At 41.3% G+C, this 25,189-nt stretch overlaps 1 long non-coding RNA gene across 1 annotated transcript; it reads right to left on the reverse strand.

Annotated features, from left to right (window-relative positions):
* Positions 1 to 470: 470 nt before the first annotated feature.
* Positions 471 to 23,310, reverse strand: LOC308284559. Its single transcript, XR_013962028.1, has 3 exons — positions 23,207 to 23,310; positions 3,675 to 3,758; positions 471 to 1,047 (listed from the first exon to the last, which is right to left on the reverse strand). It is a non-coding gene; the product is annotated as an uncharacterized lncRNA (long non-coding RNA).
* Between the last annotated feature and the right edge of the window lie 1,879 nt (positions 23,311 to 25,189).

The raw sequence follows: 25,189 nt of genomic DNA on the forward strand, positions 1-25,189 counted from the left end.
TATTTATTAATTGTCCGTCATCATGACAGCGTCATGTCAGAGTCTCAGAGCTAGGTGAGGTGCTCTTTTTCCCTCTCTCTCAGCCTACATGGATTTCCATGCAGTAGGCTAATTCATTCCTGTGGCTCTCTGGATATTTAATATTCACTATTTGGGGGGTTTGGTTTATCTTGTCACATGTAGGATATTAATCTATAGGCTGTGATTCAAACGTCGGCTTTGCACACCTCGTGATATGCGCTGCCAGCTAGTGCCACTCTTTTTTTTTCTCTTTTCTCTCTCTCTCTCTCTTTCTCTCTCTCTTGAATCATAGGCAAAAGGTAATTCATTTCTTTGCTTGATATTATAAATCTCCTTATTTGGGGGTTTTGCTGTATTTAGTCCCTTGTATTAATCTATGTGCGACGGTTATCAAATGTCGGGTGGCTGCTGCTTGATTGCCACAGTGTCACCGTGACCTGCTGCTGCACTGAAAACTGCAACTGCAAACTAACTCTTCTCTGGTTAGTTATTTTAGTTAAATGACAGTTCCAATGTTCTATTAAGACAAGTGATGATGTTTACAATCGGTTCCTGCTGAAGGCAGAAGCAGGAACTGCAGGCACGAAAGTAGCGAGTAGCGAGTAACCTGTTCTTCTTCTTCTTTCGTGTATCATCATCCTTGATGATTGGTTGACAACATTTTATTTCACAAGATTTCTTGTTACTTAGGGGAGGCCATGGGGCTGGCTGTCGTCTTCTCCCCTTGCTGACGTCGGCAGGGTTTGAACCACTCACCTCCAATAGGAGCTGATCCAGTCTGATTGCGTAATAAATGACCACACAAGCTGTGGATTCCTTCATCACAGTGACAATCCTCTCCACGTCGTCAAATTGATAGTAATTGTCCTGTCTCACATACTCCACATATGCCAGACACCCCGCATCAGTACGCTCCAGCTCTGACCGCATGATCCTGACGATATTGTGGCCATCATGGTCATCAGTGACCACCAGTCCTACACAGGTCCACCCGAACCGCCTCATCATCTGGACGACACCTCGCAGCTGATAGGACGAAGCATGGAGGAATATTTCATTAGTCTAGATCAGGGTTATTATTATTATTTCATTTATTCATTTATTTCGAACATATTAGAGTAGTAAAAAAGTAGGGCTGGGACTCGATTAAAAAAAATAATCGAATTAATCAGAGGCTCAAAACTTTCTCCAGTATTTTAGAAAACTGTGGAAGGGGGTTATTGATGATGATGATGATGATGATGATGATGATGATGATGATGATGGTTGCCCAGTAGGGGGAAAACATTATAGTGGTACCATGCTAATCTTCTCTCTATCGTTACAGTTTGTGTCCCAATTTGGCTGGGAGCCAGTCATTGGATTTTTATTCATTTTTATTCGAAATTTCATTTCATTTGAAAGCTGGGGATCATAGCTACAAAATGATATATTGGTTGTGGAGATTGACCCAACAGTTTTGAAGATATGGCTTATAGAATGATGCCATGCTGAAATACTACTTTTGAGATATTCAAGTTCTAAATACATTTCTAACCTGCAAATGACCTGACAATCTCTCACATTAATTAAAAAAAGTCTTATTTACATGCAGAGTTAAGCTCTGGCGTTTAAGTGAAATGTAGCCTGAAATTTATGAAATGCTTTAGTGGCTTTATCACATTTTAGTGAGAAAAAAAAAGGTATTTTCAGTCCCTGTCTAAAGCTGTACTTTCCGAGATGACTGGCTCTCAGTGAGATTGGGACACATTTTAGCCCAAAGACAGTGCCTGTTGCCAACAAAGGGCATTTGGTATTGCATCTGAAATGGCTTGAAATTAGAGACAGACAGAACATGACATTTAAATATCTGAGTGGTTGTTTAGGCTAAAACCTGTATAAAACCGTATTATGGACAAATATTTATATAAAATATATATTTTGAAAATTCATGGTGGGCCCCTTTAAACAAAGAGTAGCCGTGGTGTTGAGATTTACTCACAAACACTATCTAATGTATATACAGATGAGACCCTGAGAGCTATAAAAGCTGCAGTTTTCACAGCAAAATATAACATCTACAAATACGTCATTGAATAGCTTTTACCCCTGTTTAATAAAGTATGAAATGGCAGTAACGATATAAACTAGAAAAGACAATTCCTACAAATTTCCTGCAGCTAAGTGTGTGCATTGTGTAGTATTAGCATTTTTAGCATTAGCTTTAGCAATTTAATATTAGCATTTTTAACATTAGCATTTGTAGCATTAGCATTTTTTAACATTAACATTAGCATTTGTAGCATTAGCATTTTTTAACATTAACATTAATATTTTAGAGTTAGCATTAAATAGCGGTAAGCATTAGCGGTTAGCCGTCTGTTTGAGACCAGTACCATGCTGCAAACTGGAGTTATGGCTGTTTAAAGCCCAGCCAATAGGAAGACATAACAATTACAGCTTGTCCCTATTGGCTCGTCCCTATTGGCCATCTAAGTAGACACACCAAGTTTCAAGACGGTACCATCCAGTTTCACTGCTATGCAGATGACACGCAATTATACATCCCACTACAACCAGGTGTTTCAGGAAATCTATCCAGTCTTTTATCATGTCTCTCTGAGATTAAGAGCTGGGTGTCAAATCATTTCCTACAATTAAATGAGGCAAAATCAGAAGTTATAACTTCTGACCCCCCAAATTCTGCACAGTCAGACTCAGTGATCTCTGAGCTCGGCAGCTTGTCCCCCTATGACATAGGGGCCGCCTTTACATAGGGCCTATGTAAAGGCGGTGGCCCGTAATCTGGGCGTGCTCTTTGATTCCGGACTCTCGTTTGTTCCACAGGTAACACGAACAGTGCAAACATGTTACTTCCAACATAGCTAGAGTCAAAGAATTCCTATCAGCTGCAGATTTAGAAGATGTAATACATGCTTTTATTTCTTCTCTTTTAGATTACTGTAACTCTATTTATTCCGGCCTCTGTAAGAAAGCAACATCACGTCTTCAATTAGTGCAAAATCCAGCTGCTAGACTGCTAACAAACTCCAAGAAACATGACCACATAACCCCCATTTTAGCTGCCCTACACTGTTTACCCGTTTTATAATAGATTTTAAGATTTTACTGGTGACTTTTAAAGCTGTGAATGGCCTGGTTCCAAGTTATATTTCCGACATGCAACCCTACAAGCCGATGCACACTCTAAGATCCTCAGACAAAGGCCTCCTGGAGACTCCCACACCAGAGCTTGTCACAAAAGGTGTCCAGGCTTTTTCAGTCAGGGCCCAAAAGCTTTGGAACGCCCTTCCTGTTGACCTAAGACATGCAAAATCAGTGTCATCTTTTAAATCCCTCCTGAAAGCCCACCTTTATATTAAATGTTTTATTCTATTTTAATTTGACTGTATTTTGCTGTGTTTATCGTATATTGTATGCCGACTGTGCTCGTTATATGCCTACCTCTTTTATCCTGCTCCGTAAAGCACGTTGTGACTATATCTAGAAATGTGCTCTACAAATAAATTCATTATCATTAAATAGAACAACAGATGACCTGTGAGTTTCATGAAGGAAATCTTACTAGCCTACTACTAACAACATACTACAACAACACCATATAAGTAACAGTAAAACTAAAACCATGAATTAAAATAAAACTATAGTTTCACCTTGAAGTCTATACTTGGCGCTAAGCTAAAGAAGGAAGGGAACTGGGACTGCTGATCGTCACTCAGAGCTGTGAGGTGATTGACCTGTAAAAGATACAAAACATCTGGTTTATTGTAAAAGGTACACAACATAATTCTGGTTTATTGTAAAAGGTACACAACATAATTCTGGTTTATTGTAAAAGGTACACAACATAATTCTGGTTTATTGTAAAAGGTACAACACATCTGGTTTATTGTAAACTATGGAGATAAGTAACCTCTCGTCTCCATATTTTAATATGTTTTTATTTTTTTCTCTCTGTAAATGAACACCACACGACTGGTGCACCATCGTGCACAATGGACACGCACACGCCCGTGTTCAAAGGTACGAAAATCGTAGCAGCGAACCCTGAAAGTCGACTGACACAAGGCATGAACTATTTAAAACAAAATAAGGACGCACTGCATGGATCAGTGGCTCATAAGGGTAATAATAATAATAATATAATAAGGGTAATAATCAAAGTCGTGTACACTGTAGGGAGCTACAATGGAAAAAACTATGGCTCGTGGACCAACCGGTGACTTTGTACACGACTTCGTACATTTCCCATAGATTCTATGGGACTTGACCACTTGCTCCTGCCCTTCGTGTACACGGTCTGTGCCGTCTATAGTTTCTTAATGGGGGGCAGCAGAGAGCCATATGTACACAGGCCCTAGGTGGTGTCCACGACCAGTAGTTTTACATGAACCCTCAGAGGGACACTGTGGGCTTATCAAGTGGTCCGTGGTGGTTCTCAAAGTGAGGTCGGGGGACCCTCAGAGGGACACTGTGGGCTTATCCATACGTTGGCTACAGGGGGGAAATAATTAAATGTACTTTTCATCGTGCCTGTTGCTAAGGTATGGCAACATGATTGGTGTCTTGCAAGACACCAGTCATGTTGCCATACCTTAGCCTTTCCTGAACTGACGCCGCTGTGAACATGTGTACACAGCCAGCATATTACTCAATGCCAAACTTTGCACACACACTCCTTGCCTGCCAATCCACAACCTCCACCCCTCCAGGGACCCCCAGGGCTTATCTCCCGATTAGGACACTTTCCAGCATAGTGACATGCAGAACAAACTGTCCATATAGTATGGTTTACATAAAAGTCAGTTGTCTTTCACACACACACACACACACACACACACACACACACACACACACACACAAACACACATATATATATATATACATATATATATATATATATATACATATATATATATATATATACATATATATATATATATATATATATATATATATATATATATATATATATTTCATTTATTTATTTCATAAATATTTTTCATCACAATTGGGTTTGTGGGGAGTCATCCCTGGTTCAAGCTGTCACAGCACGGCACCAACACTTCAAACTAGTTAAAAAACCCAATACAGCAGATCTACAAGCACCTCACAGATCTACAAGCACCTCGCACATGCCAGGGACAGAGTAGGTTGGCCTGCATAAGCCTTGCTGTCAACACACTATACTACACCACTCAGGCCACCAAGCCAGGTGTGGTCAATTAGTGCCTTCTTTTGATCAGTGGCTTCTGCTTGATGAGTGGCACCAGTCTGTCTTTGTTCCCTGGTCAGTCAAGTTCACTGGGAGAGAATGTTTCAGATCAGTGCAAGTGTATTTGTTTTCCATTTGGACTTACTGTGTTTTGTTGGTACAGTATGCGTGCGACTAACTAATATTTCTGATAATTCCAATTTGTTTGTTGTTTAATTAGCCGGATTGTGAATGCCCTGCATTTTTCTTTCATCTTTAGAACCACACGTGTGTAACAAAACAGAGTGGTGATCATTTGGTGTGGGTGAAGAGAAGAAAAACATTTCATTAAAGGAGTAGTTCACCCCCAAAGTGACTTTTTTTCTATTGAACTCAAGTCTCCATGGCGTGAGTAATACATTGAAAAAATAAGTCATTTTGGGGGTGAACTACTCCTTGAATGTCAGTTTTGTGGTGTTTTGACTGGACACCCTGAGGATATTGCCAGATAGATAGACAGACAGACAGACAGACAGACAGACAGACAGACAGACAGACAGACAGACAGACAGACAGACAGACAGAGAATTGTAGGCCTTGCATTTATTTGACTTGGTTCCAACAGATGGCGAAAATAGCTAATCTTCAAGCTCACAATGCCTCACTGTTTGGACAAAGAGTTGAGGCGTTACATTTTGTAAAACACGGCCTTGTGAAAATAGCAGATCTACATGCTCACAACACCTCACAACGCAGGGCGGCGTGAGCATGTAGATCTGATATTTTCACAATTTCTGCCCCTAATATTTAATTTATCATTTTAAAAGTATTAAAAAGTCCTTAAATTGTCTCTTTAGAAATGTGCAGATAGCCTCTGTATACTGTTGAGTGGAAAAACAATGTTTCACATTAAGCTAAACATTTGGGACCACCCAAGATCATTTGGAGACCCCTCTAGGGGTCCCATAGTTGAACCACTGACTTATAAGGGGAGTATGGAGACCCCTCTAGGGGTCCCATAGTTGAACCACTGACTTATAAGGGGAGTATATGAGGCTGGATCCGTCTGGAACACTGCACTAGGCTCTCGCCAGCTCTGTAGCTCTCCACACTTGAACAGTTGTGTCCTTAAATTCAATTATAATAATTAACCCCTGTATATACGGGCAAATAGTTTTACATGACTTTGTGTACACAGCCAATAGTTTTACATGAACATGTTCAGGCTTTAGTACTGTACTGTCTCGTGTAGCCCAACAGAGCCCATCACAGCACAACACGGCCCACCAGAGCCCAATACAGCCTACCAGAGCCCAATAGACTCCAGCAAACCTAAGTCCAGCCCAGTCCTGCCCAATAGGAGTATAGACCAGGGAAGGGGGGTAGTTAGATGACTGCACCAGACTCCACCAGGCTGCTCCATGCTCCAGCCAGCTCTGTAGATCCTGTGTACACGGCACTCCTAACTCGAAAGGTCAAGGAAAAGGGTCGTTTTAGGCGTCAAAACAGGCCCTTTGTCCTTAAAATGAATAAAAAAATCAAAAAAATATGTTTTGTTTCAGGCAGGACACACGTTTCATATTTGAAGCATGCCCGATCTGATGGAATGGGTTTCGTGTCTCTCCGACACTTTGAACCCTTTACGATTGCGAAAAAGACACCGAAACCCGGATTTTTGTCCTTAAAATCAATAAAAAAATCTAAAAAAATCTGTTTGTTTTACGCAGGAAACACTTTTCATATTTGAAGGATGCCTGATCCGATGGAATGGGTTTCGTGTCTCTCCGACACTTTGAACCCTTTATGATTGCGAAAAAGACACGAAATTTGCACGCCACCAACACGATTACACATTCATTCGGATAAAAGACACTTATTCTGACTTACTTTTTGACGCTGAATCCAACAAACCCGGTCTCGTGTCTCTACGACACTCCTAACTCGAAAGGTCAAGGAAAAAGCCACTGTGTACACAGGCAATAGTTTTACATGACTTTGTGTACACGGCCAATAGTTTTACATGAACATGTCTAGGCTTTAGTACTGTACTGCCTCGTATAGCCCAACAGAGCCCAGCACAGAACAGCACAGCCCACCAGAGCCCAATACAGCCCCCCAGAGCCCAACAGAGTCCAGCAAACCTAAGTCCAGCCCAGTCCTGCCGAGTAGGAGTATAGACCGGGGAAAGGGGGTAGTTAGATGACTCCACCAGGCCATTACTGTCCAGATCTGGCTTGAATAGGCCAGACCAGGGTAGACAGGACTGCACCAGACTCCACCAGGCTGCTCCAGCCAGCTCTGTAGATCCTTGCACATGCGATTAACCACTGTGTACACGGGCAATAGTTTTAAGTTTTACATGAACCCTCAGAGGGACACTGTGGGCTTATCAAGTGGTCCATGGCCGGTTCTCAAAGTGAGGTCGGGGGGCCCACAGTGTCCCTCTGAGGGGACACGGCACAGACCGTGTACACGAAGGGCAGGAGCAAGTGTTCAAGTCCCATAGAATCTATGGGAAATGTACACAGGCGTGTACAAAGTCACCAGTAGTTTTACATGAACCCTCAGAGGGACACTGTGGGCTTATCAAGTGGTCCATGGTCGGTTCTCAAAGTGAGGTCGAGGGACCCTCAGAGGGACACTGTGGGCTTATCAAGTGGTCCATGGTCGGTTCTCAAAGTGAGGTCGGGGGACCCTCAGAGGGACACTGGGCTTATCAAGTGGGAGCACAAAGTTGGTGAGGGGGGTACTAGCTATAGTAGGATGATCAGGCTTGTCGAGGCCAAAGGGTGTACTAGAGTCTTAATAGGCACCATTAGGTTGTTCTAGGCCGTTGTCTGCCCTTTAGCTGCTCACACAATTGAGACCAAACACTGTGTACAGGAGCCTTAGTTTGTGTGTACATGACCAATAGTTTTAAATGGATATTTCTAGTCCATCGCACACCGCTGCCTTGTGCACCCTTGGTTGGTTCGTCTTTGTTTGGGAAGGAGGGACTTTGAGGATGTACCTCACTTTGAGAACCGACCATGGACCACTTGATAAGCCCACAGTGTCCCTCTGAGGGTCCCCCGATCTCACTTTGAGAACCGACCATGGACCACTTGATAAGCCCACGGTGTCCCTCTGAGGGTCCCTCGACCTCACTTTGAGAACCGACCATGGACCACTTGATAAGCCCACAGTGTCCCTCTGAGGGTCCCCCGACCTCACTTTGAGAACCGACCATGGACCACTTGATAAGCCGACAGTGTCCCTCTGAGGGTCCCCCGACCTCACTTTGAGAACCGACCATGGACCACTTGATAAGCCCACAGTGTCCCTCTGAGGGTCCCCGACCTCACTTTGAGAACCGACCATGGACCACTTGATAAGCCCACAGTGTCCCTCTGAGGGTTCATGTAAAACTACTGGTGACTTTGTACACGCCTGTGTACATTTCCCATAGATTCTATGGGACTTGAACACTTGCTGCTGCCCTTCGTGTACACAATCTGTGCCGTGTCCCCTCAGAGGGACATTGTGGGCCCCCCGACCTCACTTTGAGAACCGGCCATGGACCACTTGATAAGCCCACAGTGTCCCTCTGAGGGTCCCCCGACCTCACTTTGAGAACCGACCATGGACCACTTGATAAGCCCACAGTGTCCCTCTGAGGGTTCATGTAAAACTACTGGTGACTTTGTACACGCCTGTGTACATTTCCCATAGATTCTATGGGACTTGAACACTTGCTCCTGCCCTTCGTGTACACGGTCTGTGCCGTGTCCCCTCAGAGGGACACTGTGGGCCCCCGACCTCACTTTGAGAACCGACCATGGACCACTTGATAAGCCCACAGTGTCCCTCTGAGGGTCCCCCGACCTCACTTTGAGGACCGACCATGGACCACTTGATAAGCCCACAGTGTCCCTCTGAGGGTCCCCGACCTCACTTTGAGAACCGACCATGGACCACTTGATAAGCCCACAGTGTCCCTCTGAGGGTTCATGTAAAACTACTGGTGACTTTGTACACGCCTGTGTACATTTCCCATAGATTCTATGGGACTTGAACACTTGCTCCTGCCCTTCGTGTACACGGTCTGTGCCGTGTCCCCTCAGAGGGACACTGTGGGCCCCCCGACCTCACTTTGAGAACCGGCCATGGACCACTTGATAAGCCCACAGTGTCCCTCTGAGGGTTCATGTAAAACTTAAAACTATTGCCCGTGTACACAGTGGTTAATCGCATGTGCAAGGATCTACAGAGCTGGCTGGAGCAGCCTGGTGGAGTCTGGTGCAGTCCTGTCTACCCTGGTCTGGCCTATTCAAGCCAGATCTGGACAGTAATGGCCTGGTGGAGTCATCTAACTACCCCCTTTCCCCGGTCTATACTCCTACTCGGCAGGACTGGGCTGGACTTAGGTTTGCTGTACTCTGTTGGGCTCTGGGGGGCTGTATTGGGCTCTGGTGGGCTGTGCTTTTCTGTGCTGGGCTCTGTTGGGCTATACGAGGCAGTACAGTACTAAAGCCTAGACATGTTCATGTAAAACTATTGGCTGTGTACACAAAGTCATGTAAAACTATTGCCCGTATATACAGGGGTTAATTATTATAATTGAATTTAAGGACACAACTGTTCAAGTGTGGAGAGCTACAGAGCTGGCGAGAGCCTAGTGCAGTGTTCCAGACGGATCCAGCCTCATATACTCCCCTTATAAGTCAGTGGTTCAACTATGGGACCCCTAGAGGGGTCTCCATACTCCCCTTATAAGTCAGTGGTTCAACTATGGGACCCCTAGAGGGGTCTCCAAATGATCTTGGGTGGTCCCAAATGTTTAGCTTAATGTGAAACATTGTTTTTCCACTCAACAGTATACAGAGGCTATCTGCACATTTCTAAAGAGACAATTTAAGGACTTTTTAATACTTTTAAAATGATAAATTAAATATTAGGGGCAGAAATTGTGAAAATATCAGATCTACATGCTCACGCCGCCCTGCGTTGTGAGGTGTTGTGAGCATGTAGATCTGCTATTTTCACAAGGCCGTGTTTTACAAAATGTAACGCCTCAACTCTTTGTCCAAACAGTGAGGCATTGTGAGCTTGAAGATTAGCTATTTTCGCCATCTGTTGGAACCAAGTCAAATAAATGCAAGGCCTACAATTCTCTGTCTGTCTGTCTGTCTGTCTGTCTGTCTGTCTGTCTGTCTATCTGGCAATATCCTCAGGGTGTCCAGTCAAAACACCACAAAACTGACATTCAAGGAGTAGTTCACCCCCAAAATGACTTATTTTTTCAATGTATTACTCACGCCATGGAGACTTGAGTTCAATAGAAAAAAAGTCACTTTGGGGGTGAACTACTCCTTTAATGAAATGTTTTTCTTCTCTTCACCCACACCAAATGATCACCACTCTGTTTTGTTACACACGTGTGGTTCTAAAGATGAAAGAAAAATGCAGGGCATTCACAATCCGGCTAATTAAACAACAAACAAATTGGAATTATCAGAAATATTAGTTAGTCGCACGCATACTGTACCAACAAAACACAGTAAGTCCAAATGGAAAACAAATACACTTGCACTGATCTGAAACATTCTCTCCCAGTGAACTTGACTGACCAGGGAACAAAGACAGACTGGTGCCACTCATCAAGCAGAAGCCACTGATCAAAAGAAGGCACTAATTGACCACACCTGGCTTGGTGGCCTGAGTGGTGTAGTATAGTGTGTTGACAGCAAGGCTTATGCAGGCCAACCTACTCTGTCCCTGGCATGTGCGAGGTGCTTGTAGATCTGTGAGGTGCTTGTAGATCTGCTGTATTGGGTTTTTTAACTAGTTTGAAGTGTTGGTGCCGTGCTGTGACAGCTTGAAGCAGGGATGGCTCCCCACAAACCCAATTGTGATGAAAAATATTTATGAAATAAATAAATGAATATATATATATATATATATATATATATATATATATATATATATATATGTGTGTGTGTGTGTGTGTGTGTGTGTGTGTGTGTGTGTGTGTGAAAGACAACTGACTTTTATGTAAACCATACTATATGGACAGTTTGTTCTGCATGTCACTATGCTGGAAAGTGTCCTAATCGGGAGATAAGCCCTGGGGGTCCCTGGAGGGGTGGAGGTTGTGGATTGGCAGGCAAGGAGTGTGTGTGCAAAGTTTGGCATTGAGTAATATGCTGGCTGTGTACACATGTTCACAGCGGCGTCAGTTCAGGAAAGGCTAAGGTATGGCAACATGACTGGTGTCTTGCAAGACACCAATCATGTTGCCATACCTTAGCAACAGGCACGATGAAAAGTACATTTAATTATTTCCCCCCTGTAGCCAAGGTATGGCAGCTGCCATAGCTTGCCATACCCAGTTGACGCCCCTGCATGTTCACCTCCAGTAGGTTGGGAAAGTAGCCTGCCACCCTGTGGAAATAGGCTTGAACTGCAAGATAGGACCCTAAAACAAATAAAATGGAATAAAAAAGCATCCGTAAGACGGATGGGCGAACAAGTGGTGTCCATACGTAGATGGGGTCCCAGAGGACATGTAGAGCCCACCCCCTTATTTTTCACGCCCCCAGGGAACACACAGCGGGGTTTGGAAATTTGTCGTGTACACCAGCCCTAGGACCTCGGCTTCGTGGACCGATTTAACGATAGGGGTAATAATAATAATAAGGGTAATAATAATAATAAGGGTAATAATAATCTATATCTGCCTGCTCCGCTCAAATAAATATATTGTCGCTGTCAGGTGAAAATATCCAATGTAGTTATTATTTAGTCAAAAGCTATTGTTAATACATTTCATTAGTGAAATGTAAAAACACACACACACACACACACACACACACACACACACACACACACACACACACACACACACACACACACACACACACACACACACACACACACACACACACCGAAACAAAAAGCTGATCTAGGATCATGCTATAACTGTAAATAAATAACCAATATTGAGCACAATATTGAGGCAAAAAGCGATTCAAGTTGTAAACTTACCATGGGCACTCTGTACAAATCCAACACTTTAGCAACATCAATAGAGATCTCTGACCCCAGGATCCCGAGCACCGGGGGGGTCCCACTCCCAACACAGCTCTCATTCAATTGAAACCACTCCTCTTTCCCATTGACCAATAACATCGCTGCATAGAAAGCCTCTCTCTCCAACAAACAGGTATCATAGATCTCATAGCCCAGAGTCACATTGGGCAGCAGGCTGGGGTTTCTGTTAATCTCTGCGATGGCAAACGCCATGGTCTGGGCTTGTCTGAACTCTCTTAAGAAAAACCTAACACAAACATTCCACTTATATTTGTAACAAAATATACAACATACCATCCAAATTTACAAAACAATTTGCTCTGTTTTCTTGTTTCATTTGTGTGCTTATTTCGACAGGGACAAAAAGGGATCAAGTACACTGATGCATTGTACGTTGGGTTTGTAGCTGAGCCTAATTTGCAACCCCAGTCCTTGGTAAGGCAGGGGTCCTCAACGTTTTCAGGCCAGGGACCCCCAGACTGATGTGGAGATGATCACATCATGTGTTCTTTACTTTAGATCATTTTCCAGTTATTTTATTGTTTTAACATTTTGGACAAAATGCCAGTTTTACATTGGGGTGCTTAGCTTAGTGCCCACTCTTCTAGTGTCCCTATAGTATCAATATTACATGTTTTTTTTTAATTAATTAAAAACCTACCAAGTAAAAAAGTTCATTTCAAGACCTACTAAGACATGCATCATGCACTCTCTCTGATGATGCGCGCAGCACATGTGCTCACACTAATGCTGCAGGCACAGAGACAACTCTAAGAACGGAGCATCTGCGTCCCAAACGCTGAGGTAAACTTGTTGTGCTGAAGGGAGCTTGCAGAGCTTGTTGGCACAGTGTTCCCCTCTACTGTCCCTTGCTCTGGAAGTTGCGGCGGTTGTGTGCAGTGTAGGCCTACTGTGCAAGCCTTGTCCGTCCAGCACACACACATCACCCAAGTAAATCCTGGATTATACTTTGCTGTCACGGCGTGTTCCGTGCCAAAAGTGGCTGGTCTACATGATCACAACGCCTCGCATACGTTGTGAGCTTGCAGATCGTCTCATAGGCAGAAACTAGCAGGATGAGTGTGTAACGATCAATGCAGTCAGAAGTGCAGGGCACATTATTATTTATATAATTTAATAATCTACGTATTTAACAAGCAACAGTGTGGCTTAATATTCATATTAAGGGTAACAAGCAGGCAAGCTGCATGCACAGCACAACGGGTGGGATTTCAGAAAAAAGGCCTTCTATAAGGAGGTTAGAGGCATTTGGTGGTAAAAGTTGGGTACCAGGCCATTTTACAAAATGTAAGGTTGCTGAATCTGAATAACATGGTACGCAAGCAAAATTCAGAGTTTTTAACCTTCTAATTTGCATATCAAAATGGCTGCAGATTTTGCTCTATTTCTTAAATAACTTTATAACAAAGCATGCAAAACTGACAAATAAAATGTACATATCTATGTTCTGAGGGTTAGAAAATGTGTGTTAAGTATTTTCTTTATGTAATTAGTGGTAAGCTTACTCCTAAACATGCAAATTAGAGGCCACCTTTACAGAAAACGGTATAGTACTCAAAGGGGTCCATCGGCATCCTCCTGATTTCATTTTCTTTGCTACCTATCTGTATTTTTGGCATCATTAGGACATCTAAAATACAGATTAGATGACAGTTAGTTTGATTCAATATTTAGATATTTGATTTTGATCAATTTGATCAGACATATGGAGTGGTATATTTTGTGGGGGACTTCCGATTCCTATAACTCGGCCCATGAACCACTCACATAGTTCAAGGGGACCAGACCCAGGTATCAATACCAGTTCAATACCAGTTTTGTATTGTCACTACACTGAGCACACACCCGGTGCGCATTTCCGAACGCACCCTTTGATACACTCGGACTGAAACACCAGCAGAAAACACTCTCCCCAGGCTATACAGACAATTAATTTTATTGGCTTATAATTGCGCATCCCCAGAATGACATCATAAAAATATTAACTTGTTTTTTAAGATTATTCTTAAAGTGAAAGTAACCCTTTAGGCAGGAGTCGACATTAGAACCAGCCCGCTGGCCCGTATGTACTTTTTAGAGTGACAGGGCCACCAGAACTCACCAGGGACTTGCCCGTTTGGGCCAGTGAATTTAATGCCTTGAAAATAAAACAAGTAATAACGTTTATATCTAATTTCACATGTTCCCTGTGGTACTGTTTTGTAATAATTTCTGTGAAATCGCCTCGTAATTACTGCTAAAATATAGCGTTGCGTGAATGCGTGATCCAGATCAAAGTTACCTTCTGCGTGCTTGCGCACAGCAGCTGCAGTCACAGTTCAGAGCAAGGGCTCCACTAGAGATGGGATTTATGGCTCTTTGAAGTGAGCCGGATCTCTAAGATCCGTTCCTTTCAAAGAGCCGTTCATTTACAAAAGGAACGGCTCCCTATACTGCGAACCGGATCCCATCGTTCATTTCAAAGAGCCGTTCAAAAGACTTGATTCGTTCGTGAACGCCCCATCTCTACGCTCCACGCTGACACGCTCATTCACATCCATGCGTTCGGCTCCGTTGATGCTGCTAACAGCTAAACAGCGTTAGCTTCTAGAGATTGTTGACAACGGAGCGCTGTTGCCCTGCTGTTCAGTATGTCCACCGCGGGTCAGAATCAGAAAGTAGGCCTACAATAGACAAGTTATGTTCTTGAAGTTGGGGAAAGGTCATTACTATACTGAAAGAAGACGCGGTCGCAAGTCGCTGTGTGTCTAGTGAACGAGAGAGAGGGGCGGTCCTGTGTGTGTGTGTGTGTGTGTGTGTGTGTGTGTGTGTGTGTGTGTGTGTGCGCGCGCGCGCGCGGAACGCATTCGGCAAATTAGTTTCTTTTAACTGTTTTTTAGAATCAACGTGTACTGTAGCCTATTGAGAATATGTATATCAAACGAGAAGATGAGAATGGAGTGTCTCAGTGTCAGAGATGGGTGGATGAGGGACAGACAGCTAGCATGTAACACAACAGTCAACAGTGGGCACTAAGGAAGAGTGGGCACTTTGATGTCAAATTTGGCAATTATTTTTCTACATGTTAAAAAAGTCAAATATTTAGAAAATGGCCTTAAGTAATGTAACACATAGGCATACATGATTGAACATTCCACAGTTAAGGTCTAATATTTCTATAATTGCTGTCCTATCTTCTGTATAACTGACTAGCTGGAGCAGGAATGTATACACAGTTTATAAATATGATGCAATTATGCCAGCATAAAACCTTAGCCTTGGATCAAGAATATCATAGATGTATTTTATTTACATTTTTATATAATCTATAAAATACAGATTTGATAGCCTTGATCCTAGGCTAATTAACCCCAAATTAGGAGATCCTGGGAAGGCAGACAGACAGCTGTCAATCTGGGCTGGGGCCCTCACCAGTTAAACAGGCTACAGCTGGTGTTAGATGTCGGCCTATATTTATGGGGGATGATATTTTGAATGGCAAAAGGGACAGGACAGTACAGTTCACTGATACAACTTCTACTGAAAGGATTTAAACCACAGAAAGCTCAATGGCTTGTTTGGCATTGGGGTCCTATGTACTCAATTCATAACCAAAAAAAAGACGCTGGTATCGAGGATGAACGAGGACACAAGTTTTGCATGCACACGCGTGTCAGGGCCAGTGATCATCAAAATCCACTGGCCCTGAGGGCCAGTAGTAAATTTCCCTTAATGTCTACCCCTGCTTTAGGTGACAGGCCCCTTTTAAGTATGGCGGATTACAATAAGTGTTTTGCCATTGCATTGCATTGCATGACAGGCACACTTAATAAAAATAATATTACAAATAAACTAAAAGAGTTATCGAAAAAACACATGTGCTCAGGTATTAGGAGGGCGTCAGGAGTCACCAGAAAAAAGGACGGCTGTTTTCATTAAATCTATCATGGTTAAAATGGAGTTTGAAGTTAATGGGTTTGTATAGGAAGGGGGGCGTGTCTGATAAAATGAATGTTTAAATCTAAACTGATTCAAGCAACTCAAAAACGGTCCTGGGTATTCCCAAAAGCCTGATTATACGATAAAATTACACACAGAAAAATAAATTGAAAGATAAATATCCCTTGAATAAATACTACAAAATTAATGTACAATTCTGCAGCAAATTAGACGGTCAAAAACTCAAAATTTAGCTTGAGCATACGATCCCTTTTATGCCCATACATGGAGATCCCTGTCTGAACCACACAGATATGGGCTGTCTTCCTCCATATATTGGCATTCTCATATGAAGTCCTGTTAGATATGGGCTTAATATTGATGACATCAGGGATCTCCATATATGGGCATAAAAGGGATTCTGCTAGAGTGGTTCCCTTGACATCACAACATACAATCCATTTTATGCCCATACATAGAGATCCCTGTCTGAACCAGCCACACCACTGTGAAGTCCTTACATGGGTTGGCCCCGCCCCCTATATCACGGAGCTCATAGAACTCTATTGCCCAAGCAGGGCTCTGAGGTCCGCTGACCAGTCACTCCTGGTGGCTCCTCCCACAATGCACCTCCGGACTGTGGCCCTGCTCTCTGGAACGCCCTTCCTCTAACAATTTGAAGGGCTCAGTCCATTGATGTTTTTAAATCTCGTTTGCTAGCCTTTAATGTTCCTTAACTATCCTCATATCTTATGCTCTGTTTTGTAATGTTTTTATTTATGCTGTAACCGTGATTGTTTTACATGAATTTCCATTTGATGCACCCCGTACAGCACGTTGGGCAATGTTTTTTGTTGTAAATGTGCTATATAAATAAAGGTTGATTTGATGGTTAAACATCATTTATTTTATTGAGCGGGGTGGGGGGTGCTGGGGTCGGCCAATCATTTCCCTCATAATATGGGGACGTGGTATAAAAAGGTTTTAAACATTATTTAAAACTCATTAAAGGACAACTTTGTTTTTTTTACAACAAGGGTTCATATTTTAGATTAGAGAAAAGAAAAGGTGAGTGTTAAAATCAGTCAGCAGTTTCTTTATTGCTATTTACATTAACACTTCTAGCCCCCATAGTCACATCCAACCATGAAAGGTTGCATTGTATCTTGGGAATGGGCTTATTCTGTGTAAAATGACACATTTAGCCACTTGTACGCATGCCCCCAACCACTGAAATAAGAATCTCTAAAACAATAGAAAGAAGTAAATGAAATCAATTTAACACTCATCTTTTATATTCTTTAATTACAATTGTTGTAAAAAACCAAAGTTGTCCTTTAAAACATTATTTATTCTGTTTTTATTTATAATTAAATAATGTAATTTAATGTGTAGGAAATCCTTTTGAAATGTTGTATAAATGTGGTATAATGATTTTTTTGTGATTTATAGGAAATCTTAAACATGTAGTAAGACGTGCATGGCATTAACAAACCTTTTCTATGTTATTATTGCATATTTTCTATATGTACAAACTAAACATTTAAAAAGTATCTGCATGTCCTTCTTTCCACATGATACATTTTATCTAAGGGTGGGGAAGTTAACGCGATATTAACTAATTAACGCAAAATCCTTTTATCGGCGATAATATTTTTAACGCGCGATTAACGTGGTGATTTCTGCCCCCCGGTGCAGTGATTTTTGAGCCTCGGTGCACCCCGTAGTCAGGAAGTGAATGCAGCCTGCAGAGACACGCAGTAGTAAACAAGGCAGTCACACAGACAGTCAGAGCGGTGGAGGTTTTGGGACACAGGCAGGGGCAGACAGACAATCACGGTTGCACTCATTGGAGACTATTGGACTTCACTCAGTAATCACAGTTCCCTCGAGAACACAGCGCATTATTTTGATGGGGAGTGGAGGCTTCTGTTGCATGGGCTGACTGTTATGAAGACGTTAGCTTCACATTAGCTTCAGACGTAGCCTACTAGCCTACTAGCCCTGGAACTTGTCTGTGCTTGTCTGCCTCAAAGCCTCTGCCATGCGAGTAGCCGGAGAGTGTATCATTGAAAATAAAGTCAGCAAACTGCTGATCACCGACAGTGCACACAACATGATCGCAGGGGCCAGGGAACTGGATTGGCATAATGCCTTGTGCCTAGGGTTGCCACCTTTCAGAAATTGAAATAAGGAACACCTCTTCCTGGCACGCGGTGCGTGCGTTCCGTGCGCGTGGCACAGCCGCCGGCCGGCGAAAAAATGCAGTCCCAAACCCATGAAAAGCATAGAATAGTTATAACTATAACACACAACATGGTATAACCTATATTGTTTTGCAGTTTGAACTGGCCAATTGTTTCTAAAATATGAATAAGTTAATTTTGTATGAAATAAAGCAATGTATGAATGATTTGAACCTGGCTCTTGTATTGGGTCACTTGGTGGTCAGTAAAGAGAAGGTAGTCAAGAAACCATTAAGTCATATACTTAAAGTTTAAAGTGCTTTATTAGCAACGAAGATTAAACATGTTTTACTTTAGGCTGAATAGGCTTCACTAGCCTAAACCTGAGCATAGCCTATTTTATGAACATTGAACATTTTTACTTTAAGCTGAATAGGCTTCACTAGCCTAACCTGAGCAACTTTACAGAAATAAGAGCCCAAAATACTTATAATAGTCAGATTTGGCAACACTGCATGGTATTTCATCCAACCTAGCCCAACATGGCTTATATTATCAGACCTGGCAACTGCATGTTATTTTTCTCCACACAGTGTAGGCTAGGTTGCTTGGCAAGCAACCTTCACTGACGCTGTCAAGCCACGGGTTTGTTTCTTCCCACTCGCGTCTGTACCTTTGTAGGCTTCTGTCCTTTTTTGAGGCGGTGGAGTATTGTCTTCAGACGACATTTTTAAAGCGCGCGGTGTGCAGTGATCACACTGACTGTAACTAGGCAACGGTGATTGACAGCGACATGCAGTGCATATGCAGACAGGGGCCGGGGTAGAGGAGAGGAGAGGAGAGGAGAAAGCGACTGCGAGCCGCCTCACATGCGGTCCTTCGTGCCTCTCCCTCCTTTTGCTGTCTTTTCCTGTGTTTTATTTCATTCATTATTGTTAAATTCTGTGTTGAGGTTTGTGTGACAGTCTGACAGACCTTTATGGGGCATTTGGTTAAATACGGAACAAACCGCGTTCCGTATTGGTTCAATACGGAACGCATCTTTTAATTGTCCAATACGGAACGATTCCGTATTATACGGAACGGGTGGCAACCCTACTTGTGCCACACATCTTCAGCGAGCTATAGCCTATAATCTCCAAGCAATACCACCGCAATTTGTGGCGTCGTCACGTTAATGTTAATGTATTGTTAATCTAAGGCTACCAACGAGCCATCACAGTGTCTACATAATAACAGGGTTTATCAAAGTGAACTAGGGGTGCCATAATCGTAACACCAGTCCAGGGTGCGGTGCCTCAGAATACTTTGATAATGTTTCAAATGTAGCCTATCAATATTACTTCAGTTAAACCTAGAGCCTCTATGCTTTGTAAAAGGCTACACTGTACTTGAGTAATTTTTCCATACACAAACTAGATTACAAGCTCACAACGCATCTTATGTGAGCTTGTAGATCGTCTATTTTTGGTGAATGTTCCACCCAGAATAGGGATGCTGTGGTTAAAGTGATTAAATGCCAAGTAAAAAGTTAATTTATTTCTAATCTGTCCTAATGGAAACGCACATTTTGCCCCAGAATACTTTGATAATATTTAAAATGTAGCCTATCAATATTACTTCAGTTAAACCTAGAGCCTCTATGCTTTGTAAAACGCTGCACTGTACTTGAGTAATTTTTCCATACACAAACTCTTCACAAAATAAAAGATTAAAAGCTCACAACGCATCTTATTGTGAGATTGTAGATCAGCTATTTTTGGTGAATGTTCCCCCAGAATAGGGATGATGTGGTTAAAGTGATCATTAAATATATAAAAGTTAATTTAAATCTGTCCTAATGGAAACATTTTCTCGAATATTCTGGACAGTAAGCCTATTTGTCATATAGAAACTAGGTATTTGTCTACCTCCCATGTTGATATGAGTATTATATATCTGTTTAAGGTAGTTTTAGAACAGATAAAAAATATGCGATTAATTTGCGATTAATCGTGATTAATTATGGACAATCGTGCGATTAATTCGATTAAATATTTTAATCGATCCCCAGCCCTAATTTTATCATTTGGGAAACGTATGACTCAATGTTTGTTCATGTTTAACATATGCTCTGTAAAACATTCCTACAATAAACATAAATCATTGGTAGATGTTATCAAAGAGCCCTAATGTAAAGTGAAGACAATCCATTATTCACAACTGTCTGTTAATGTGACCTCCATGTTTGTTCATGTTTAACATGTGCTTTGTAAATCATTTATAAAATAGATATAAATTCATTGGTAGATGTTATCAAGTGCCCTAATTTAAAGTGAAGACAATTTAATTTTTTACAACTGTCTGTTAATGTGGACTTTTTACTTACCTGTTCCAAACTACATCATAAATTATCATTCATGTTTAATACATGATTTGTTAGACATTTGTAAGGGATATATAAACCATTTGCAGATGTTATCGTGTGCCTTAAGTAGACTTTTCATCATTATTTCACATCAAACAATGATCAGTAAAATATCTACACAAGTTGACATCATAAAGTGACAAAAATAATGTTATAGAATATAACAGAATAAAACAATGAATTACAATTATTACTGTATTATTAAAAAATAAAAACCACACACACACACACACACACACACACACACACACACACACACACACACACACACACACACACACACACACACACACACACGCACACACACACACACACACACAGACATTTAAAAAGACAAACAAAGAGCCAAGACTAATGCTTGTTGCAATGAGTCCATGTAAGTGTGGTTTGAGTTTTGCATTTTACTGGGTATTCAGCGACTGCAACTTGACGGTCTAAACACATAAACATGAATTAGACACACTTCTGTCCAGTCTGCATCACACTGCAATACAGGATGCAATGACTTCCTCTAGTGCTAAAATACTGTAACTGGACTGGATATCAAACTGAACAATACATAACAGAAATAACATCATAGTCAAACTAATTAATTTTAGACTATATAACATGACACCCAATTATTCAGTTGTATCCAAAATAGCATTACTATTACAGTGGGGTAGAATTATTTCATTCATCACAACCCAGAATCAGTAGCAGCTTGGGACCTCTGCAGTCACTACCTCTCAGTACAAGTTAGCTTTAGCGGCTAAGCTAAAATGCTAAGCATGGAGGACATTAACAAACACAGACAACTTTAACACCATCAAAATACCACCTGGTCAAATAAAATGCTGCTTCATGTGTGTAATATTACCCATAGTTGTTAACTCACCTGCAACAAGACAGTTCAAACACATAAAACATGAATGAGACACATTTCAAGCATAATACATGCTTTGATGTCATATTCGACCATAGCCCTAATACTGCCTATTAATTTGTTATTTACCCCCCTATAGGGGATATTTCTCATGTGTTTTATTAACAGGCTTAAAAACACATCGTGCAGGGAAGAGACAATGAGAGAGATTTACATTACAATGGAATACTCTGCCCTATAATGTATTCCAGTAGTCCAGTGTGGTCCAGTCTAGCTTGCTGTGAGCTCAAGTTAAAGATCTTCAGCAACAATCAGTGCACCTATATCAACACCTGCCAGTCACAATGTGGGACAGAGTCTCAATTTGGGGGACGCCTGAAAGGTCATGGTAATGTGGGACTGTCCCTCGTATGTGTTCCATTCCTTGAAGAGACAACACATACAGTATGTGTTGTCTCTTGAAGGAATGGAACACAGTGACTATTTCAGAAAAGACAAATGAAACACACCTATGCATGAACCTTTTAACCTTTTAACTTGTACCACCATTTAATCTATGAGGAATGTTGTTATGAATAATTACAATGAATAATCAGCCAAAATACCCCAATACCCAATAAACACACTCCTAGGTTTATGCTAGACTAACAATGACATAGCTTCTCACCCTGTTCTCATCTTTTGAACCTCCTCAAACAATTCATTGTACATGAAATAAACATGAAAAGTCATTGCTTCAGATCAGAACAAGGGACACAATAACATCTGCAAATGGTTTGTGTAAATGTCTTACAATCAATTGCTAAACATAAGATAATTCTAGTAATTGTTTTGTGTCTGCACTCATGAAAGCCAGGTATAGGTAACCGTTAAGTAGAAAGTTCACATTAACAGACATATAATGAATTGTCCTCACTTTTCTACCAATGGTTTAATACATATTTTAGGGATGTTTTATTAAAGGACAACTTTAGTTTTTTACAACAAGGGTTCATATTTTAGATTCTAATTAAAGATGATAAAAGATGAGTGTTAAAATGATTTCATTTACTTCTTTCTATTGTTTTAGAGATTCTTATTTCAGTGGTTGGGGCATGCTGCGTACAAGTGGCTAAATATGTCATTTTACACAGAATGTTAAATTATTCTTAAATGTTCTACAACGTTATTACACATTTATTATGTCAATGTGTCATCATAGATAGCCTATACATAATATATAAGTTACAAAGTTACAAAAGATTTAATAATCATTTACAAATGTATGGCTTATCCATGAATATTGAAAATAAATCAGAATGAAAATTTACTATTTACTAATAGTGTATGCATTATGTTTAACCATATTTATACATATTTAAGTAAACATTTATGAATGTCAACAAACATTCATTGTTCATGATTATTACTAATCTGCAAACTGCTTATAAATGGTTGTAATAAATAAATGCTTTATAACAGGTCATTATTGTTAGTGCTGCCCGGATGTCTACCAACTTGCTATTTGCATTTGTGTTACTCACAGATTGCAAGAGGTGTCCAGGTTCACATCCATGAATAAAGACTCGTAGGGTCTGATTCCATTGTGGATGGGAAACATACCACCCAGAACAACGTCTCCAGCCTTGTGTAATCTGTTGAGATGAAACGCCAACGGTACCTGTAACTCACAAGAAGAAGAGGAAGAGGAAGACAAAGCAGAGCATGAAGAGAACAACAACACGGTCAGGTTCAGATATGAAAGCAGGCGTGTGTCTAGAGAAGCCCCCATGACTGTCCTCCTCCGACTGACCCCCACCCTCTCTAAATCCTTTGCCCAGTCGGTTAGTTTTATACACACATTGCTGTGCCATCCCCCGTGCCACCTTATGGCATTACGTAATCTTGTTGCTGTGTATGTAAAACATGTGTGTGTGTGTGTGTGTGTGTGTGTGTGTGTGTGTGTGTGTGTGTGTGTGTGTGTGTGTATCTCAATCTCGTCAAATAAACAAATTAAATTACAATGGATGATTTAGCAAGGCATTGACCCATGTGCTATTTAATTGGTGTTATTGTATTTTTGTATTCCAATGGTCTGAATTAATTAAAAACAACACTGTGTGTGTGTGTGTGTGTGTGTGTGTGTGTGTGTGTGTGTGTGTGTGTGTGTGTGTGTGTGTGTGTGTGTGTGTCTCAGTCTCATCAAAAAAACCAATTAAATTAGAGTGACTGATTTAGCAAGGCATTGATCCATGTGATATTTAATTGGTGTTATTGTATTTGTTTTATTCCTAAGGTCTGAATTAATTAAAACAACTGTGGGTGTGTATGCACGCACGCACGTGTGTGTGTGTGTGTGTGTGTGTGTGTGTGTGTGTGTGTGTGTGTGTGTGTGTGTGTGTGTGTGTGTGTCAATCTCATCATTAAATTAGAGTGTTGATCCATGTGATATTTAATTAGTGTTATTGTCATGTTTCAATCTCATCCTAAGGTCTTAATTAATGAAAAACAACACTGTGTGTGTGTGTGTGTGTGTGTGTGTGTGTGTGTGTGTGTGTGTGTGTGTGTGTGTGTGTGTGTGTCAATCTCATCATTAAATTAGAGTGTTGATCCATGTGATATTTAATTAGTGTTATTGTCATGTTTCAATCTCATCCTAAGGTCTTAATTAATGAAAAACAACACTGTGTGTGTGTGTGTGTGTGTGTGTGTGTGTGTGTGTGTGTGTGTGTGTGTGTGTGTGTGTGTGTGTGTGTGTGTGTGTGTGTCAATCTCATCATTAAATTAGAGTGTTGATCCATGTGATATTTAATTAGTGTTATTGTCATGTTTCAATCTCATCCTAAGGTCTTAATTAATGAAAAACAACACTGTGTGTGCGTGTGTGTGTGTGTGTGTGTGCGTGCGTGCGTGCGTGCGTGCGTGCGTGCGTGCGTGCGTGCGTGCGTGCGTGCGTGCGTGCGTGCGTGCGTGCGTGCGTGCGTGCGTGTGTGTGTGTGTGTGTGTGTGTGTGTGTGTGGAGCTGCCTACAGGTGACATCACTCTAAGGGTCATTTGGGACACGGCTAGTGAGTTGAAGCTTCTCTCTGGTTTTCACCTCACACCTCTAAAACAATAAGGGGAGTAATAATAATAATAATAATAATAATAATAATAATAATATTATTACCCAATGTAACTTCATAAGTGTGTGTGTGGGGGGGGGCAAGAGGGTATCTATCTAACTAACAAAAACTTTATTTGAAAAAAAAAAAAAAAAAAAAACGTAAATACGAGGAAAGTAAGATAAGAATTAAAATGAATAAAAACGATTAGCGATGACCGGGCCGTCGCAACTCTACCCAAATCACGAAAAAAAAATCTGTCACTGAGAGGCCTAAAGTTTAATCGTTTTAGGGGCACGGCCATTTGGCCTTTTGTGTTGTGAATTTTTTGACGTCACAAAGGCCAGGGCCAAATGCTAGGGCAGGATGGCCATCATTTAAAGAATGAATTGAATTTAAGGGTGAAGGATGAATTTGAAATGT

The sequence above is a fragment of the Nannobrachium achirus genome, assembly GCF_963921795.1.
Source record: "Nannobrachium achirus genome assembly, chromosome: 5".
NCBI classification, from domain to species: domain Eukaryota; kingdom Metazoa; phylum Chordata; class Actinopteri; order Myctophiformes; family Myctophidae; genus Nannobrachium; species Nannobrachium achirus.